The 17,288-nt window shown below is 37.3% G+C and overlaps 1 long non-coding RNA gene across 1 annotated transcript in view; it reads right to left on the reverse strand.

Annotated features, from left to right (window-relative positions):
* LOC120533612 overlaps window positions 1–17,288 on the reverse strand; it is a 104,957-nt gene that overhangs the window by 35,882 nt on the left and 51,787 nt on the right. The window contains exon 2 of the long non-coding RNA XR_005634572.1: window positions 7,987–8,080. This is a non-coding gene — a long non-coding RNA (uncharacterized LOC120533612). The remainder of the gene's footprint in view (window positions 1–7,986; window positions 8,081–17,288) is intronic.

The following is a 17,288-nucleotide window of genomic DNA, read 5'->3' on the forward strand; positions in this document are numbered from 1 at the left end:
GACCTGTATAGATCCTCAGATACAACGCCGATAATATCTAATACTGCAAAGATAATTACACAGTTTGCAACAGATCATAACTTATCTGACCCATGGAGGTTCATAAATTCTAATCTAATAGCATGCTCCTTCTTCTCACCCATACATGATTGTTACTCAAGAATTGATTATTTCCTCGTAGATAATATTTTTCTTGCCCACTATCAGATCTTGTAAGTATGACAATTTGTTATCTCTGACCATGCCACTCTGATCATTGCGTAAATTATTGCGTTCTACACACTTTTCTCGTTGCTGGCATCTTAACTCCCTGCTATCAGCTGATGAGAACTGTACAGAATTAATCTCCAAGCAAATTGATTATTTTCTTGAGACAAATTCATCCTCAGAGGTCTCAGCAGGTATACTCTGGAAACAAAGGTGTCTGAGTTAATTAGTGAAATTACCAGAATGGATCTAGAATATGCCATGTTTCCAAATGAGGCACTCTATAGGAAAAGAGATGTTTTGCAATTACAATTTAACCTCTTGACTACTAAAAAACCAGAACAGTTTATCTTTAAATCGCAACATCATTATTATGAACACAGGGAAAAGGCCAAAAAGATCTTAGCCCAATAAATCCGCAAAGAGACCCATAATGCAATAACAGCAATTAATACCACAGATAAAATTATTGGCCATAAAAATAAAACATACACGTTTAGAGAGTACTATAAGTCCTTATATTCTCCTCAGTTCAAAGAAGACAAGACACAATCTAATACGTTTCTTGATTCATAAGAGATACCACAACTAGAATCTCCTAGTGCTGCGGAACTGGATATGATGGACTTAATCAGTAGCTTTTCTCTGTTATATTATTTTAATTTATTCAAATATTCCTTAAAATACACATTAAAAAACAGTCCAGAAAGTAAAAAAAGAAAAAGATCTAATACAAAGCAGAACAAATAAAAAATGTCCAGTTGATAGTGGTTCAGCATTTTAGACTAATACAGAAGAACATTTATAAACTCTTCCAAATTAAAAAATAAGAAACATTTAAGTTGTTGGTGATAAAATGAATTTAACTTTTGTAATTAAAATGAGATATCCTTTATCAGTTTGTTATGATAGGCAAGTTTTAATTCTTCCAGTTTATAAAATGGCATACTAGACATACAATGAATGCCGACACAATAGACAGTTCAGATTTGTCAGATGATTTGGAATTAGTGTGATCTAATAACTGTGTGATAAATAAGTCAAAATGTTGTTCCAATGGTGTATACACTGAGAAAACGTCTAAAACATGTAAGTCAAGGAAGCTGATATCTGACAAATAAATCAATTCCTTTCTCCTTCCGGCACAAGAATTTGATCTACTGATTTATGTATGACTAATCCATACCTCATTTATTAAGTATAAAAGATGATTAAATCTGAAGATGAAAACTCTTATGGCTGCTAGATATGCAATATTCTATTTCAATTTCCTGTTTTTTATTAGTATTTTCTGAGATTGTGGTGAACTCCTCTAACATGGATATAACTGAATGTCCAGTTTCTATTCTCTTTGGGATCCCATAATTCTCTGGTTTTTTTTTATGCTGTTAATTTCCCAAATCTGTAAGTTTTACCAGCATGGTATGGTTAGCTTTTTCTAAAGGAGAGTCTTCCTCAGTTGTAGTTTGTTCCAAGTTTTTCAAAATAGGATGGTAATATGCTTTTATACAGCTTCCAGGTGCCCACTTAATTTCTCATTTTATTTCCTTTCTAAAGGAAAATCAGAAAATCTTTGAGTTTTGTGAATTGCTGAGTGCGTCAGTGATAACTAAACTATTTCAGCTGAACTGTAGATAAAACACATTGATCAATTCACCTTGCATCCTCGCTAAAGGTAGATGAGGTAGATGCTATTGTGGTGATAGGCATTTTAAAGCCCTATGATGATTCTCTAGGGATCTACCCTAAATTATGATATTGTAAACCTATATCGGATGTTCACACTTTGGAAGAAAGGAGTAGTTAGATACTGAGAAATGGCTGGGAGATGAAAACAATTTAAAGGCAGGGTCATCTTAATGTATGGGCACAATGGGCACTGGCCAGGGCCTCCAGGAGAATAGGGAACCATGATGTTTCTGATGCTTATGTATGTTTTTGCTTTGCTATCAAAACAGGGTCTCCAGTATACTACATTGCCCGGGGGCCTATGAAGCTGGTAAGATAACCTAGTTTAAAGGAGCAGGCTAATCATTGTTTTAAGGCAGGTCTACTTTTCCAAGTACATTTTACTTTTCCAACCAAAGTAAAATGATTGTACAATCACAACAATTTTCTAGAGCTTGGATTATAATCTTACTGTGCTGCTGCCTTAAATAGTGATGGAGTGTTGATGCCACACTTGCATGTGGTTAGCTACTTATACTGTAGTCATAAATTAAAATGGCTCTGGCTATGCAAAAAGAGCAAAAAGGGTGTGCCCACAAGGAAAACTCATTCTAAAATGGCAATGGATGATGTAATTGTCATAACGATAGGAACAAAGCATAACCCAAAGATTATTTAAACAGCACAATTGTGCAAATATTAATCTCAGGATGCTAAAAATCATTACAAATCAAGTCATTGATGATTTTATCTTTCATGTTTCTTTCCCTTTCTTATGTTTTCTTTAGTCTGTTTTGCCCCTTCTATAGGGACTGCCTTCAATTTTTTTGCTCCTGTTGTTACTTTCAAACATGTGACACAAGGGCCTGAAAGAACAACTATTGCAGCCTTTCTTCCTCAACAGGTGAAACAGACAAATCTCCAGATAAATGCCTGCATTCATATTATTACTGCCTGCCTAAAACAGTCCAAAAATAGTCCCTCTAACAATTATTATTATTTATCTTTGAAGATTTCATTTTGGGGCCATCTACTTAAGTGAAATTCCGGTCTGGGCATTCATCCTTGAGAAGTAAAGCAAAATGATACCTTGCAGATTACAATATGCAAGTTTTCAAGGCAGCGCATGTTCCTTCTTCTTGATTACATCTTACCTGAAGAAGGGGCCTGAGTTGTCCTGAATGCTTGCATATTGTAATCTGTTCAGTTAGCCAGTAAAAGGTGTCATTTTGCTTGAATTCTCATTGCATCCATAGTGACTAACATGGTACAACAACCTACTACTAATACTCCTGAAGAGAATGATGAAGTCTAGATATCAAATTGTCTTCTGCTCCTGACTGTTGGCTAACCATTGTGTGAGTGACTGTAGGTCAAGTTGTTACTCTGCAACTCAGTGTCAGTGTGTCTTTTCTTGTGGTCCTAGGAAAAACTAAATTAATATTCCTCTTGATTGATATTTTCAAAGAATACTATGAAAATGTCTTAAGGAGACATTTATTCTCTCTGTACTTGCACATTAAGAAAGACTATTTATAGGAATTAATTTGAAAATATATCCACTGTTTTTTACCCTTGCAGATCTGCTCACCTTGTATTTAATTATTTATAAACTCATTTGTGTGTGCATATTGATGCTTCTTTGTCAGACCCAGCAGATAATAATGTGATACAGGTGTCCAAAGTGTAACAAACTCCGTACTGGAGCATGTTGGAGCTTCAGAGTTATGTAATTAACTAAAGTTAAACGAAAGTTTTACAAAACAGTAAAAAGCCACATAGTCCTATTCTGTATAACTAATGACATGAAATTGAGGCAAAGGTTGCAGTTTTCTTGTTTTTTTTCCTTGTAAGGCAAGAGGAGGCGAGATTCATCCTTAATTACTCCCCAGTTCCCATCAATTTTCAATATGATATGCAAATAAAATCAGTCCAATAATTTTTAAAGTTGATCTTCAAGTATAGAAGAAGCAATACAAATCTCATCTGGTTGATACAAAAGCATGTCAGGTTTCACACTAGTCCCTCTCCAGTTATTTTTCTCTTAAATATACAATATAATCTATCTTTATTGCATTACACCAATGTAAAAAGCCCAGTCTACCACATTTTTGCCCAATATGATTTAAACAATATATAGAGGTGATATATTATCTATACTAATAAAAGGCAAAGCCCTCACTCACTCACTCACTCACTCACTCACTCATCACTAATTCTCCAACTTCCCGTGTGGGTGGAAGGCTGAAATTTGGCAGGTTCATTCCTTACAGCTTCCTTACAAAAGTTGGGCAGGTTTTATATCGAAATTCTACGCGTAATGGTCATAACTGGAAGCAGTTTTTCTCCATTTACTGTAATGGAGATGAGCTTCAACGCCGTGGGGGCGGAGTTTCGTGTGACATCATCACGCCTCCCACGTAATCACGCAGTACATAGAAAACCAGGAAGACCTCAAAAAAGCGCTTAAGAAAACATGCATTATATAATTGAGAAGGCAGCGAAACAATAAGAAGCGAGCGAGTGACATATACAACCATATTCATGAGTTCTGCTACTTCGGAAACAAAGCACGATGTAAACCTACACTTTAAATTAAGTTCATAGACAGGCTGCGCTGGCGTTTGTAATTTAGTGCCTGCCCATATAAGGCCGTCCGTCAGCGGCAATCCAATAGCAAACTGCCACGGGTAAATATTCACGGGTGAAGGACTGTGCTTATGGAGAGGAAGATGAGATGGTCAGGGTGGTGTTTGACACAAACTCAGCGAAACTGCGAGAGAAAGTTTTAAGTGCCAGGACTAAGGTAACATTAAATACAGCCATGGACATAGCACGAGATGGCACCAGCACAGCTGGGAACCTTCGATGCATGTACACCGAGTGGCTCACGTGAACTGACGCAGTGCACAGATAAAAGCAACAGTTCCAAAGAGCTGAACAAAACCGAATTACACAATTGAAAAGGCAGCAAAAATATGAAGCGTCTGATAAGCATATTCATAAATCCAGCTACTGCGGAAACAAAGCACACGGTGGAAAAAGTCAATGTCCGCTAAAGGAAGACAGTGTAAAAAACCCATGCATGCAGTGTGTCAGGTCTCAGATAAAGAAGAAGACGAGCTGTTTATTGATGCAGTAAGAAGCGAATCGATGAATGAAACCTGTCATCTTTACAGCGATTGACAAACACGGAATGTAACTTGAACACAACACATCCTACAAATACGAACCTGATTGAAAGAAATAATGATAATCAAATCCTTGATGACAGCAACACTCAGTAACACTCACAAAACAAATACTGTATATTGACAGTCATGTTACGTTATTTTTAAAATGTTCCCTTTTCTTTTCTACCTTTTTAACACACTACTTCTCGCTGCGATACGCGGGTATATATATATGTATATATATATACCGATCTACATACTCGAATAATGGATACTTTATTCGCCATCAATGATTGTTTTGGTAAAGCCATACTCAGTGTATTCATTAGATGAGCGGTAAAAAGTAAGAGCAGGGAGGATGACTCATTGAGGCATGCAGGCTGTAGTGCGTCAACTCTATCTGAATTGCGCGATCACATTTGAAAAATATATCTTTTCAAGTTCTATTTAGTCCATATGTGTCAAACTCAAGGGCGCGGGCCACATCCGCCCGGCGTAATTATATCCGCCCGAGATCATTTTATATACTGTATTATTGTTATTAATGGCCCGGGTATATGAAGCGCTGGTAACACAATAAACTACAGATCCCATAATGCAGCGCTTCAGCTGCCTTGCTGAACATTTACCGCGTTAATCAAGTCTACCTTATGATGCTGCAAGTTATTGCGAAGCTAGAGTTATTGCGCACTGAGTTTGCACGGCGCTTTGGTGACTTTGAAGAACAAAAAAAGTCCGTCTACATGCGGCTCGAACCTTGTGCATGTTTGGTAGCACATATCTGTGTGAGAAGCTCTTCTCAGTGATAAAGACTAACAAAACAGCACACAGGAGTCGCCTCACTGATGAGCACCTGCAATCCATCCTGAGAATCTCCACAACACAGAACCTCACACCAAACAGAAACGAACTTGTGGCCAAAAAAAGATGGCAGGCGTCCAGCTCTAAAATGACATATGAGCAAAGACAACTGAATGATTTGATTTTTTATTGCACGTAAGAGCGGAGTCAACCGTTTTAACAAACAGCGTATTGCACTGATACGAAATAGCTGTGTGTGTATATATGTAGATATGTATGTATATGTATATATATGTTTATATATGTGTGTGTGTATGTATGTATATATATATATATGTATTTCTGTGTATATATGTGTGTGTATGTATGTATGTGTGTGTATATATGTGTGTGTATATATGTAGATATATATATGTATGTATATATGTGTATATGTATAGATATGTATATATATATATGTTTATGTGTGTGTGTGTAAATATATATATATGACAACAACACTCATCACTCACAACAGTGACAAAACAATTACATTGACAATCAGGTTACGTTATTTTCAAAATGTTTCCTTTTCTTTTCATTGCTTCTTTAACACACTACTTCTCCGCTGCGAAGCGCGGGTATTTTGCTAGTCTATAATATATCTGTATCTATAATAATCAAAGGAGTTATTGCCACCCTGCCTATAATAAGCTAATTCTGATCAAACCAATGAAGACATAAATCTTTCATTTTATACTACACAAAGGGGCACATTAAAACATTTGGAAGACTCATGTTAAATTTTGTTGCAATGTGTCTGATTGTTCTATTTGTAGGTGGCTCAAGTAAACATGAAAGTTTCAAACACATTTAATGATGAAATGCATTGTACAGGATATGCAATTAATGGTAATCAATATTCCTTCAATATTCATGTTTTGAAGAAAGCATCATGAAGGTATTGTCTATTTCTCCCTACACATTTTGACAGTCTGTTGTGGAAATTCTATATTGCTTGTCAGAGTATGTCAAGAGGAATGCCAGCAATTTCCTATTCAATGCTCCTTTTTAGGTGAGCAATGGTTGCAGGACGTGTGCATTACATGTGGCTTTTAAGATGAACAAAACAGAAAAAAAATCATTAACAGTGAGACCTGGTGATCTCGGAGGCCATGGAATGTCACCGTTGCGTGAAATGTCGTGCCTTCCAAACAATCGTCGAATAGCTGCCATCGATTGTCGGGCAGTATGTGAAGTGGCTCCATCCAATTCAAACCACATGTTTTTGATATCACATGAGCAGACAGGACATGATCATGATGTCCTAGCTGGTAAACACACAGTCACACTATCACCATTCTTATAAAAGGCTTTCACAGCAAATGCTTATTGCGCATCACTCCATTGCTTCATTACAACTAATGGCAAGGGGTTCTAAATGAGGTCACAATTGTCCCAAACAACTGCCGATGCTCCAGGGTTGCCAACACCTAGCTCCAAAATTTCCTGTTTCCCTGCTCCACCCTGTATTAACAAAGTTATTAAATTTGCCATTGAAATTTAATGCCTAATTTTAAGTCACCAATTGATTGATGTTTTCATTTTATTCATCAAACATTGTTTTATTTTCTTCAAATATTGACACTTTTTTACACAGAGTCTAAAACCATAAAAGTATTTGCAAAATGCAAATGCAATTCCTTACATCTTATTAAAATTGCTTAAAATCCAAGCAAACATATGAAAAATATTCTGTTTTACAGGATGCTATTTCAGATGAATGCCATATAAATAGGTGATATGCTGTATGAGTTATTAACCCTGCAATATCTCACTACATTGTTTAACTTTAGATATACAGAGTTAATCCCTAATCAGTCTGATCATAACTTGCATTGTGGTGACTTGCTTGTGTAACATGGCTGTCCAATTTACTCTTAGCCAGAGTATGCCAGGCAACTACCTGTGGAGTTTGCTGTTTTTGAAAATGAAATGGAAAACTACAAGCAATATCATAATTAACAGAAATGTTAAGGCAGTTGCTATAGCACAGAGAGAAATGGAAGGAAGAAATGAGGAATGGAATATATGTAACATAATACTGAGCTTCTCTTTACATTGATGTGAATTAAATTGTCAAATTATTTTTACTTACCCTGTAATAATATTTATTGTTGTCAGCTGATAATAAGTTTCACTCTTCAATGAATGCCCCCCTCTCAGTTGTGTTCCATTCATCATTTTGGCTCCTAAAGTGAAAAAGAAACCATTTTCCATTCAATTTCTAATTAATTATCTGTATCATTAATTTGAAGTTTTTTATTTTAGTTTGCTGCCATCTTTGTCTTTATTTTCAATTTTTCTTGAGTTTTGTAAAGGTTTTGGAGTGTGCCAAATTCAATTTAGTATTTATATATATATATATATATATATGTACACACTCTTTGGGGTGCGAGCAGCTGTTGCTGGGGGTGCCAGAATCCATGAAGGAAGAAAAATGAAAAACATTATTTGTACAAAATCTTAATTTATTTATCCATTCCTAAATAATTAAATGGGCAGGCTATTTCGTATCAGTGCAATACGCTGCTTGTTGAAACAGATGACTCCCGCTCTTACGTGAAAGTCTGCGTGGATATTATGAACTATTCGTTTCTGTTCAAGTTCTATTTAAATTTTAAATAGAAGGAATTTTTATTTAGTCGACAGAAATGTCTTTGGTAGGAATGTAAGTTAAATGTAGGCATCATTGCATACATTTTTCTTCACCATACAAATGTAAAGAGTAAATTCGCCTTACATTCTAACCAAAGATATTTGTGTCGACTAAATAGAACTTGAAAAGATATATTTTTTTGAATGTGATCGCACAATTCAGATCGAGTTGACACGCACTACATCGAGCTCGCGTGCTATTGTGGTTTCGCCTGCGTGCCTCAATAAGTCACCCTCCCCTCGCTCTTACTTTTTTACCGTTCATCTAATGAATACACTGAGTATGGCTTTACCAAAACAATCAGTGATGGCGAATAAAGTATCCATTATTCATAAAGCTTCAATTGGTGATCTGTCTTTCTGCGTTAACTGCATATTTTTTCATACGTCTCAAACGAAGGGGATGCGAGGGTAAAATGAATCGGGAAGCGCTGATATATATGTATGTGTGTGTATATATATGTATGTATATATATATTGAAATAGTTTTACTGTGAAATAATGCAAAGAGTACACATCACATGTTTCGCCCTAATTTTGGGGTCATCAGGCGTACATACTCAGTGCACCCCCTCTCGGGAATCGAACCTCAGCACTAGAGCCGAAGCCTCTTCCATTGCGCCACGGCGTGTGGTTTGTCTATTTGAGAGTATGTAGATCGGGGTATATATATATATATATATATATATATATATATATATATACAGTGTATATACACCCGTGCTTCGCAGCGGAGAAGTAGTGTGTTAAAGAAGTTATGAAAAAGAAAAGGGAACATTTTTAAAATAACATAACATGATTGTCAATATGCAGTAATTGTTTTGTGAGTGTTATGAGTGTTGCTGTCATCAAGGATTTGATTATCATTATTTCTTTCAATCAGGTTCGTATTTGTAGGATGTGTTGTGTTCAAGTTACATTCTGTGTTTGTCAATCGCTGTAAAGATAACAGGTTTCATTCATCGATTCGTTTCTTACTGCATAAATAAACAGCTCATCTTCCTCTTTATCTTAGACGTGACACACTGCATGCACGGGTTTTTTTTTACACTGTCTTCGTTTAGCGGGACATTGACTTTTTTCACCGTGTGCTTTGTTTCCGCAGTAGCTGCACTTATGAATATGCTTGTATGTGTCACACGCTTCATATTTTTTTGCTGCCTTCTCAATTGCGTAATTCGGTTTTTGTTCAGCACTCTTTGGAACTGTTGCTTTTTGTCTGTGCACTGCGTCAGTTCACGTGAGCCACTCGGTGTACATGCATCGAAGGTTCCCAGCTGTGCTGGTGCCATCTCGTGCGATGTCAGTACATATAGTTGCTTCAATTAGGTTGTTTTGTAGAGATGTAACCTGAAGTCTTGTGCCGTTACAAAGTTTCAGTGGTTGTAAGTTTCTGCTTCCTTGGCGAAGGTCGTAAACGAAAGAAGACACCGCAGTGAACACAGAAGAGAACCCGTGGATTAAATAAAACCTACACAATAACTGTAAGAATCGTAACAAATGAACAATAAAATAGAAGAGAACCCGTGAATTAAATAAAAAGGTTGCTTCGTTGGTGAAGCAAGGAAAAGGACTTTCTTATATGTCGTTCGTTTTAAAACAGTGCAGAAGCTGTGAGAAAGCTGCTTTCTTGGCGAAGCTCGTAAACGAAAGAAGACACCGCAGTGAACACAGAAGAGAACCCGTGGATTAAATAAAACCTACACAATAACTATAAAAAATCATAATAAATGAACAATGAAACAGCGGAGAACCCGTGGATTAAATAAAAAGGCTGCTTCGTTGGTGAAGCAAGGAAAAAGGACTTTCTTATATATCGTTCGTTTATAAAACAGTGCAGAAGCTCTGAGAAAGCTGCTTCCTTCGCAAAGTAAGGAAACGACTGAAGAGACAGCGGGGGCGGTAAGTGTTACAAGGCAGCTGAAGCGCTGCATTATGGGATCTGTAGTTTATTGTGTTACCAGTGCTTCATATCCCCTGGCCATTAATAACAATAATACAGTATATAAAATGATCTCGGGCGGATATAATTACACGCCGGGCGGATGTTGCCTCGGGCCTTGGTTTGACACATATGGAGTAAATAGAACTTGAAAAGATATATTTTTTGTACATCGAGCCAGCGTGCTATTGTGGTTTTGCTTGCATGCCTCAATAAGTCATCCTCCCCTCGCTCTTACTTTTTTACCGTTCATCTAATGAATACACTGAGTATGGCTTTACCAAAACAATCATTGATGGCGAATAAAGTATCCATTATTCGAGTATGTAGATCGGGTATATATATACATATATATATACCCGCGTATCGCAGCGGAGATGTAGTGTGTTAAAGAGGCTATGAAAAAGAAAAGGGAACATTTTAAAAATAACGTAACATGACTGTCAATATACAGTAATTGTTTTGTGAGTTTTACTGAGTGTTGCTGTCATCAAGGATTTGATTATCATTATTTCTTTCAATCAGGTTCGTATTTGTAGGATGTGTTGTGTTCAAGTTACATTCCGTGTTTGTCAATCGTTGTAAAGATGACAGGTTTCATTCATCGATTCGTTTCTTACTGCATCAATAAACAGCTCGTCTTCTTCTTTATCTGAGACCCAACACACTGCATGCACGGGTTTTTTTTTTTTACACTGTCTTCCTTTAGCGGGACATTGACTTTTTCCACCGTGTGCTTTGTTTCCACAGTAGCTGCATTTATGAATATGCTTGTATGTATCAGACGCTTCATATTTTTTGCTGCCTTTTCAATTGTGTAATTCGTTTTTGTTCAGCTCTTTGGAACTGTTGCTTTTGTCTGCGCACTGCGTCAGTTCACGTGAGGCGCTCGGTGTACATGCATCGAAGTTTCCCAGCTGTGTTGGTGCCATGTCGTGCTATGTCCATGGCTGTATCTAATGTTACCGAACTCCCGGCACTTAAAACTTTCTCTCGCAGTTTCGCTGAGTTTGTGCCAAACACCACCCTGACCATCTCATTTTCCTCTGCATAAGGACAGTCCTTCACCTGTGAATATTTACCCGTGGCAGTTTGCTATTGGATTGCCGCTGACGGATGGCCTTATATGGGTAGGCACTAAATTACAAACGCCAGCGGCAGCCTGTCTATGAACTTAATTTAAAGTTTAGGTTTACATCGTGCTTTGTTTCCAAGTAGCAGAACTCATGAATATGGTTGTATATGTCACTCGCTCGCTTCTTATTGTTTCGCTGCCTTCTCAATTATATAATGCATGTTTTCTTCAGCGCTTTTTGGGCCTCTTCCTGGTTTAATACGTACTGCGTGATTAAGTGGAAGGCGTGATGATGTCACACGAAACTCCGCCCCCACGGGTTTCAAGCTCATCTCCATTACAGTAAATGGAGAAAAACAGCTTCCAGTTATGACCATTATGCGTAGAATTTCGAAATGAAACCTGCCCAATTTTTGTAAGGAATCTGTAAGGAATAACCCTACCAAATTTCAGCCTTCTACCTACACGGGAAGTTGGAGAATTAGTGATGAGTCAGTCAGTCAGTGAGTGAGTCAGTGAGGGCTTTGCCTTTTATTAGTATAGATTATAGAACCTACATTACCACCACTCTATATGACAGATGATTGCCTTATTTACCTTACTTTATTTTTTTAATTGGTTAATTCTTTCCTCATCCTGCACCCCATCTCTCCTTTAACAATGTACTGTTTGTAATCAAAAAAGCAGGCTGTTAATTGCATTAGTTATGACATTCTAAAAACTTTAAATGGATGACCTCCTGTATCCCTGAAATGGATTACAAGTGACTGAGAATGCTACTGTATGTGAAATTAATCCATATAAATCAAATACTTTAGGATTTTCCTTATTTTGTAGTACACTTCAAGCAGGTGCAAAGTCAGAGACCAACACAATTAGCCCTATGAATAAAGAAACCTTAGAGCAAAGGTGTTGACTATGCTTACTATCCTGGTCCCTTACTTTCTTCCTGACAGCCAGGGGACCAAGACCATATTAAGAAGGACATAGACATTTGCAGATGTGTACTGTACATTGTACATCATATCACACCTTACTTATTATATCTTCTCTGGCAGTTTGTATCCCCTCCAGTTTGCCTACCGTTGCAACAGGTCTACTAAGGATGTCATTTCCATGGCACTTTAAACTATTCTGTCTCACCTAGAGAACAAGAACTGTTATGTTAGGATGCTGTTAGTGAAATACAATTCTGCATTCAGTACAGTCATCCTATCCCAGCTCATTGCTAAAGTCATGGATCTGAGGCTGAGCTCATCACTGTGTAACTGGGTCCTGCACTTCCTTACTGGCAAACCTCAGCATGTGCATAATGGTGGAAAAACTTCATCCATCTCATCATCAACAGCACTGGCCCCCAGCAGGAGTTCCCTGCTGTACTGATGACTGTGTGGCATGCAGTTTAAGTTAGCAGATGACACCACCATAATCTGTCTGATCAGCAAGGATGACAAGATGACTAGAGCAGATCAGATTCCTGGCAGAATGGTGCCAGGACAATTATCTCACCACCAATGCTAGCAAAACTAAGGAACTGATCATGGATTTCCATAAGCAGATGAGAGAACGTTGACCCATTTACATTGGAGGAGAGGCTGTGGAGCAGAGTAGCAGCTTCAGGTTCCTTGGGGTGACCCACACTGCTGACCTTAAATGGTCATGTTACACTGCAGCAGGAGTAAAGAAAGCTCAACAATGCATTTACTTCCTCAGGAAACTGAGGAAGGCCTGGATATCACCCACAATCCTGTGCATATTCTATAGGTGTGCTGTGGAATACATCCTCTCAGTATACATTACATCCTGATACAGTAGTTGCTCAGTTCAGGATCACAGAGCTTTGCAGTATTTGGTGAAAACAGCAGAGCAGATCACAGGCACTCAGCTCCCTGCGATCCATGACATCCACACCACATGCTGACTTAGAAAGGTACACAGTATCAGGTGGGACTCCAGCCATCCTGCACTGCCACTTTTCACCCTCCTCCCAACTGGGAAGCATTTAAAGTCTATACGTACTTGCACCTCCAAATTCATGAACAGTTTTTACTCAATTACAATTAGACTCATGAACAACCAGTAATCTTGTCACCTCAGTTCATACAGCTTAAAACTTTCATATCCCAACCCACCGCTGTTACTTCTGGTGTGCCCCAAGGCTCTGTCCTGGGGCCTCTTCTTTTTGTTATTTACCTTCTTCCCCTTGGCAATATTTTTCGCAAATATAACATTAATTTTCACTGTTATGCTGATGACACCCAGCTCTACCTAGCTGGTAAACCCACCTCCTCTTTTCCACCACCCTCGCTTATTGACTGCATTTCTGAAATTAAATCCTGGTTCTCTTCAAATTTTCTTAAATTAAACAGTGACAAAACTGAGGTTCTCCTCATTGGTTCAAAATCATCATTATCCAAAACCAATAATCTTTCTTTTATTATTGATAACTCTGTTGTCTCCCCATCATCTCAGGTCAAGAGTCTGGGTGTCATCCTCGACAGTACTCTATCTTTCCAATGTCACATTAATAACATCATCCGGTCTGCTTACTTCCACTTACGTAATATTAATCGCATTCGTCCCTCCCTCACTCCTCATACTACTGCCATTCTTGTTCATAGTCTTGTTACTTCTCGGCTGGACTACTGCAATTCACTCCTCTTTGGTCTCCCTAATAAATCTCTTCACAAGCTTCAGTTAGTCCAGAATTCTGCAGCACGTATCATCACTGGAATCCCATCTTTTCACCATATTACTCCGGTCTTGCAGCAGCTTCATTGGCTCCCGATCAAGTTTCGTATTGATTTTAAGATTCTGCTACTAACTTTTAAGGCCATCCATAACCTCGCACCTCCATATCTGTCTGACCTTCTGCATGTTGCCATTCCATCCCGTAACCTTAGATCCTCTTCTTCCATCCATCTGACCATTCCTCCTTCCCGTCTAACCACCATGGGGAGCAGAGCTTTCAGCCGTTCTGCTCCCAAGCACTGGAACTCATTACCTGCGGATCTCCGAAATATCAAATCATATTCATCTTTCAAATGTAAACTTAAAACACATTTGTTTAAAATGGCTTTTTCTTCTTCCTCCTAATTATAGTGGTTTTGTTTGGTTTTAATTTTTAGATTTTCTAATGTTTTAAGTTGTTTATAATTGTGTTTTGTATTTATTTATTTATTTATTTATTGTTTGTTCGGTGTCCTTGAGTTCTCTGAAAGGCGCCTTGTATAAATAAAATGTATTATTATTATTATTATTACTACCTCCATTGCTTCTACTACTGTTGCCTTGCACATGCACTCACTGTCACGTTTTGTATTTATTGTATATTTATTTTTTCTATGGTGTTTGTTTCTTGTCTGCAGCTGCACATGCAAATAAGCATTTCACTGTATATGGTACTTCACAATAAACAATTTAATTGAATTATTTACATATTTATTTTTAAATACAATGAAAAGACAAAAAAAAATTCAGAAAATCTGGGGTTTGAGTAAGTGTAATAAAAACTAATTTATACCTAGAACAAATGTTGCATGCTACCAGAATAACTTCAATCAAAAATTGCAACGCCTTTAAGTAGTCAGAAAAGAACACCAAAGGCATAAAAGCATTCTCATGGAGCACTTGACATGACACAGCAAGTTGTGTGTTTAAATTGTGTTGTGTTGTGTGTCTACATGCTTCTGTTAGGTCAGATTATCTCAGGTTACAACGTGAGTTACCACAGCTATGCTGATGACACACAGCTGTACTTATCAATAGCACCTGATGACCCCGATTCTCTTGATTCATTAACACAATGTCTGACTTGTATTTCTGAATGGATGAATAGTAATTTTCTCAAACTAAATAAATAGAAAACTGAAATTTTAGTAATTGGCAATAATGGATTCAGTGAGGTTATCAGAAATAAACTTGATGCACTAGGATTAGAAGTTAAGACGGAAGTAAAAAATTTAGAGGTAACCGTTGACTGTAATCTGAATTTTAAATCGCATATTCATCAGACCACTAGGACAGCATTTTTTCACTTAAGAAACATAGCTAAAGTTAGACCTCTTATATCATTGAAAGATGCGGAGAAATTAATTCACGCTTTTGTTTTCAGTCGACTAGATTACTGTAATGCTCTCCTCTCAGGACTACCCAAAAAAGACATAAATCATTTGCAACGAGTGCAGAATGCAGCTGCTAGAATCCTAACTGGGAAAAGAAAATCTGACACATTTCTCCAGTTTTGATGTCACTACACTGGTTGCCTGTGTCATTCAGGATTGACTTTAAAATACTACTTATGGTTTATAAAGCCTTAAATAATCTCGCTCCATCTTATATATCGGAATGTCTGACACCTTATATTCCAAATCGTAACCTTAGATCTTCAAATGAGTGTCTCCTTATAATTCCAAAAGCTAAACCTAAAATAAGTGGTGAGGCGGCCTTCTGCTGTTTTGCACCTAAAATCTGGAATAGCCTGCCAATAGGAATTCGGCAGGCAAATACATTAGAGCACTTTAAAACACTGCTGAAAACACATTACTTTAACATGGCCTTTTTATAACTTCACTTTAACTTAATACTGATACTCTGTATGTTCAATTCTTCATAATAACTATTCACAGTGGCTCCAAAATCCATACTGACCCCTACTCTCTCTTCTGTTTCTTTTTCCGGTTTCTTTTTTCCCACTCAAAGCATCATGATGCACCAACATTGATGGACTGAAAGCCAGAAGTCTACGTGACCATCATCATCAGGTCCTTCCATGAAAACCCTAAATACAAAGAGGACTGTTTGACTTATGTTAGATAGATTGCCCAGAGGGGACTGGGCGGTCTCTTGGTCTGGAACCCCTACAGATTTTATTTTTTCTCCAGCCTTTGGAGTTGTTTTTGTTTTTTCTGTCCACCCTGGCCATCGGACCTTACTCTTATTCTATGTTAATTAATGTTGACTTATGTTTATTTTTTATTGTGTCTTCTATTTTTCTATTCATTTTGTAAAGCACTTTGAGCTACATTTTTTTGTATGAATATGTGCTATATAAATAAATGTTGATTCATTGATTGATTGATTAAAATCTAAACATTTCATTCTTATACAGTTTATAAACATTTTATTTTCATGCGGGAAAAACGTAATTTTGAAAAGGCAGGTTGATTGATGTTTTAAAATATTCAAGTGAAAATGATTAAATAGTTTAATGTGGAAATAAAAATGAACAACAAAACTAAAATGTGTAAAAAATCACTCCTGTTACAAGTGACGTACATGTAATAACGGTGCTTACTCAATATATAAATGAATGGATGGGTGGATGGGTACTGTACAGATTTGTGGATTCCAAGAAAACTAAAAACTCCAAATGAGTGATGAGTGATACAACAGAGTTTCATCTCATGACAGTTTTGTGAAATTGCCCCTAAAATTCTTTTTACACATGATTTTTCTACAATATCAGCTATGCTGTTTTGGGATGGAAAACAGGGGATATTGCATCCTCAGGGTAATTGTATTCATCTGCTTCAGTCACCCTCCAACTCAAAGCTGATCTTCCATGGCACCTTCTATGAGGCTCCACATGCTTCAACTATCTCATAAAATGGCTGCTTACACATTCACACTGCTGGTTCCACCTCACATGGCTCCTTTGGGGTCCAAGGTAACATAATGGGTGTTTTCAGATGCAATTCTGTCATCTTGATATTAATACTAAGAC

Source organism: Polypterus senegalus, chromosome 8, assembly GCF_016835505.1.
Source record: "Polypterus senegalus isolate Bchr_013 chromosome 8, ASM1683550v1, whole genome shotgun sequence".
In the NCBI taxonomy this organism is placed as follows: Eukaryota; Metazoa; Chordata; class Cladistia; order Polypteriformes; family Polypteridae; genus Polypterus; species Polypterus senegalus.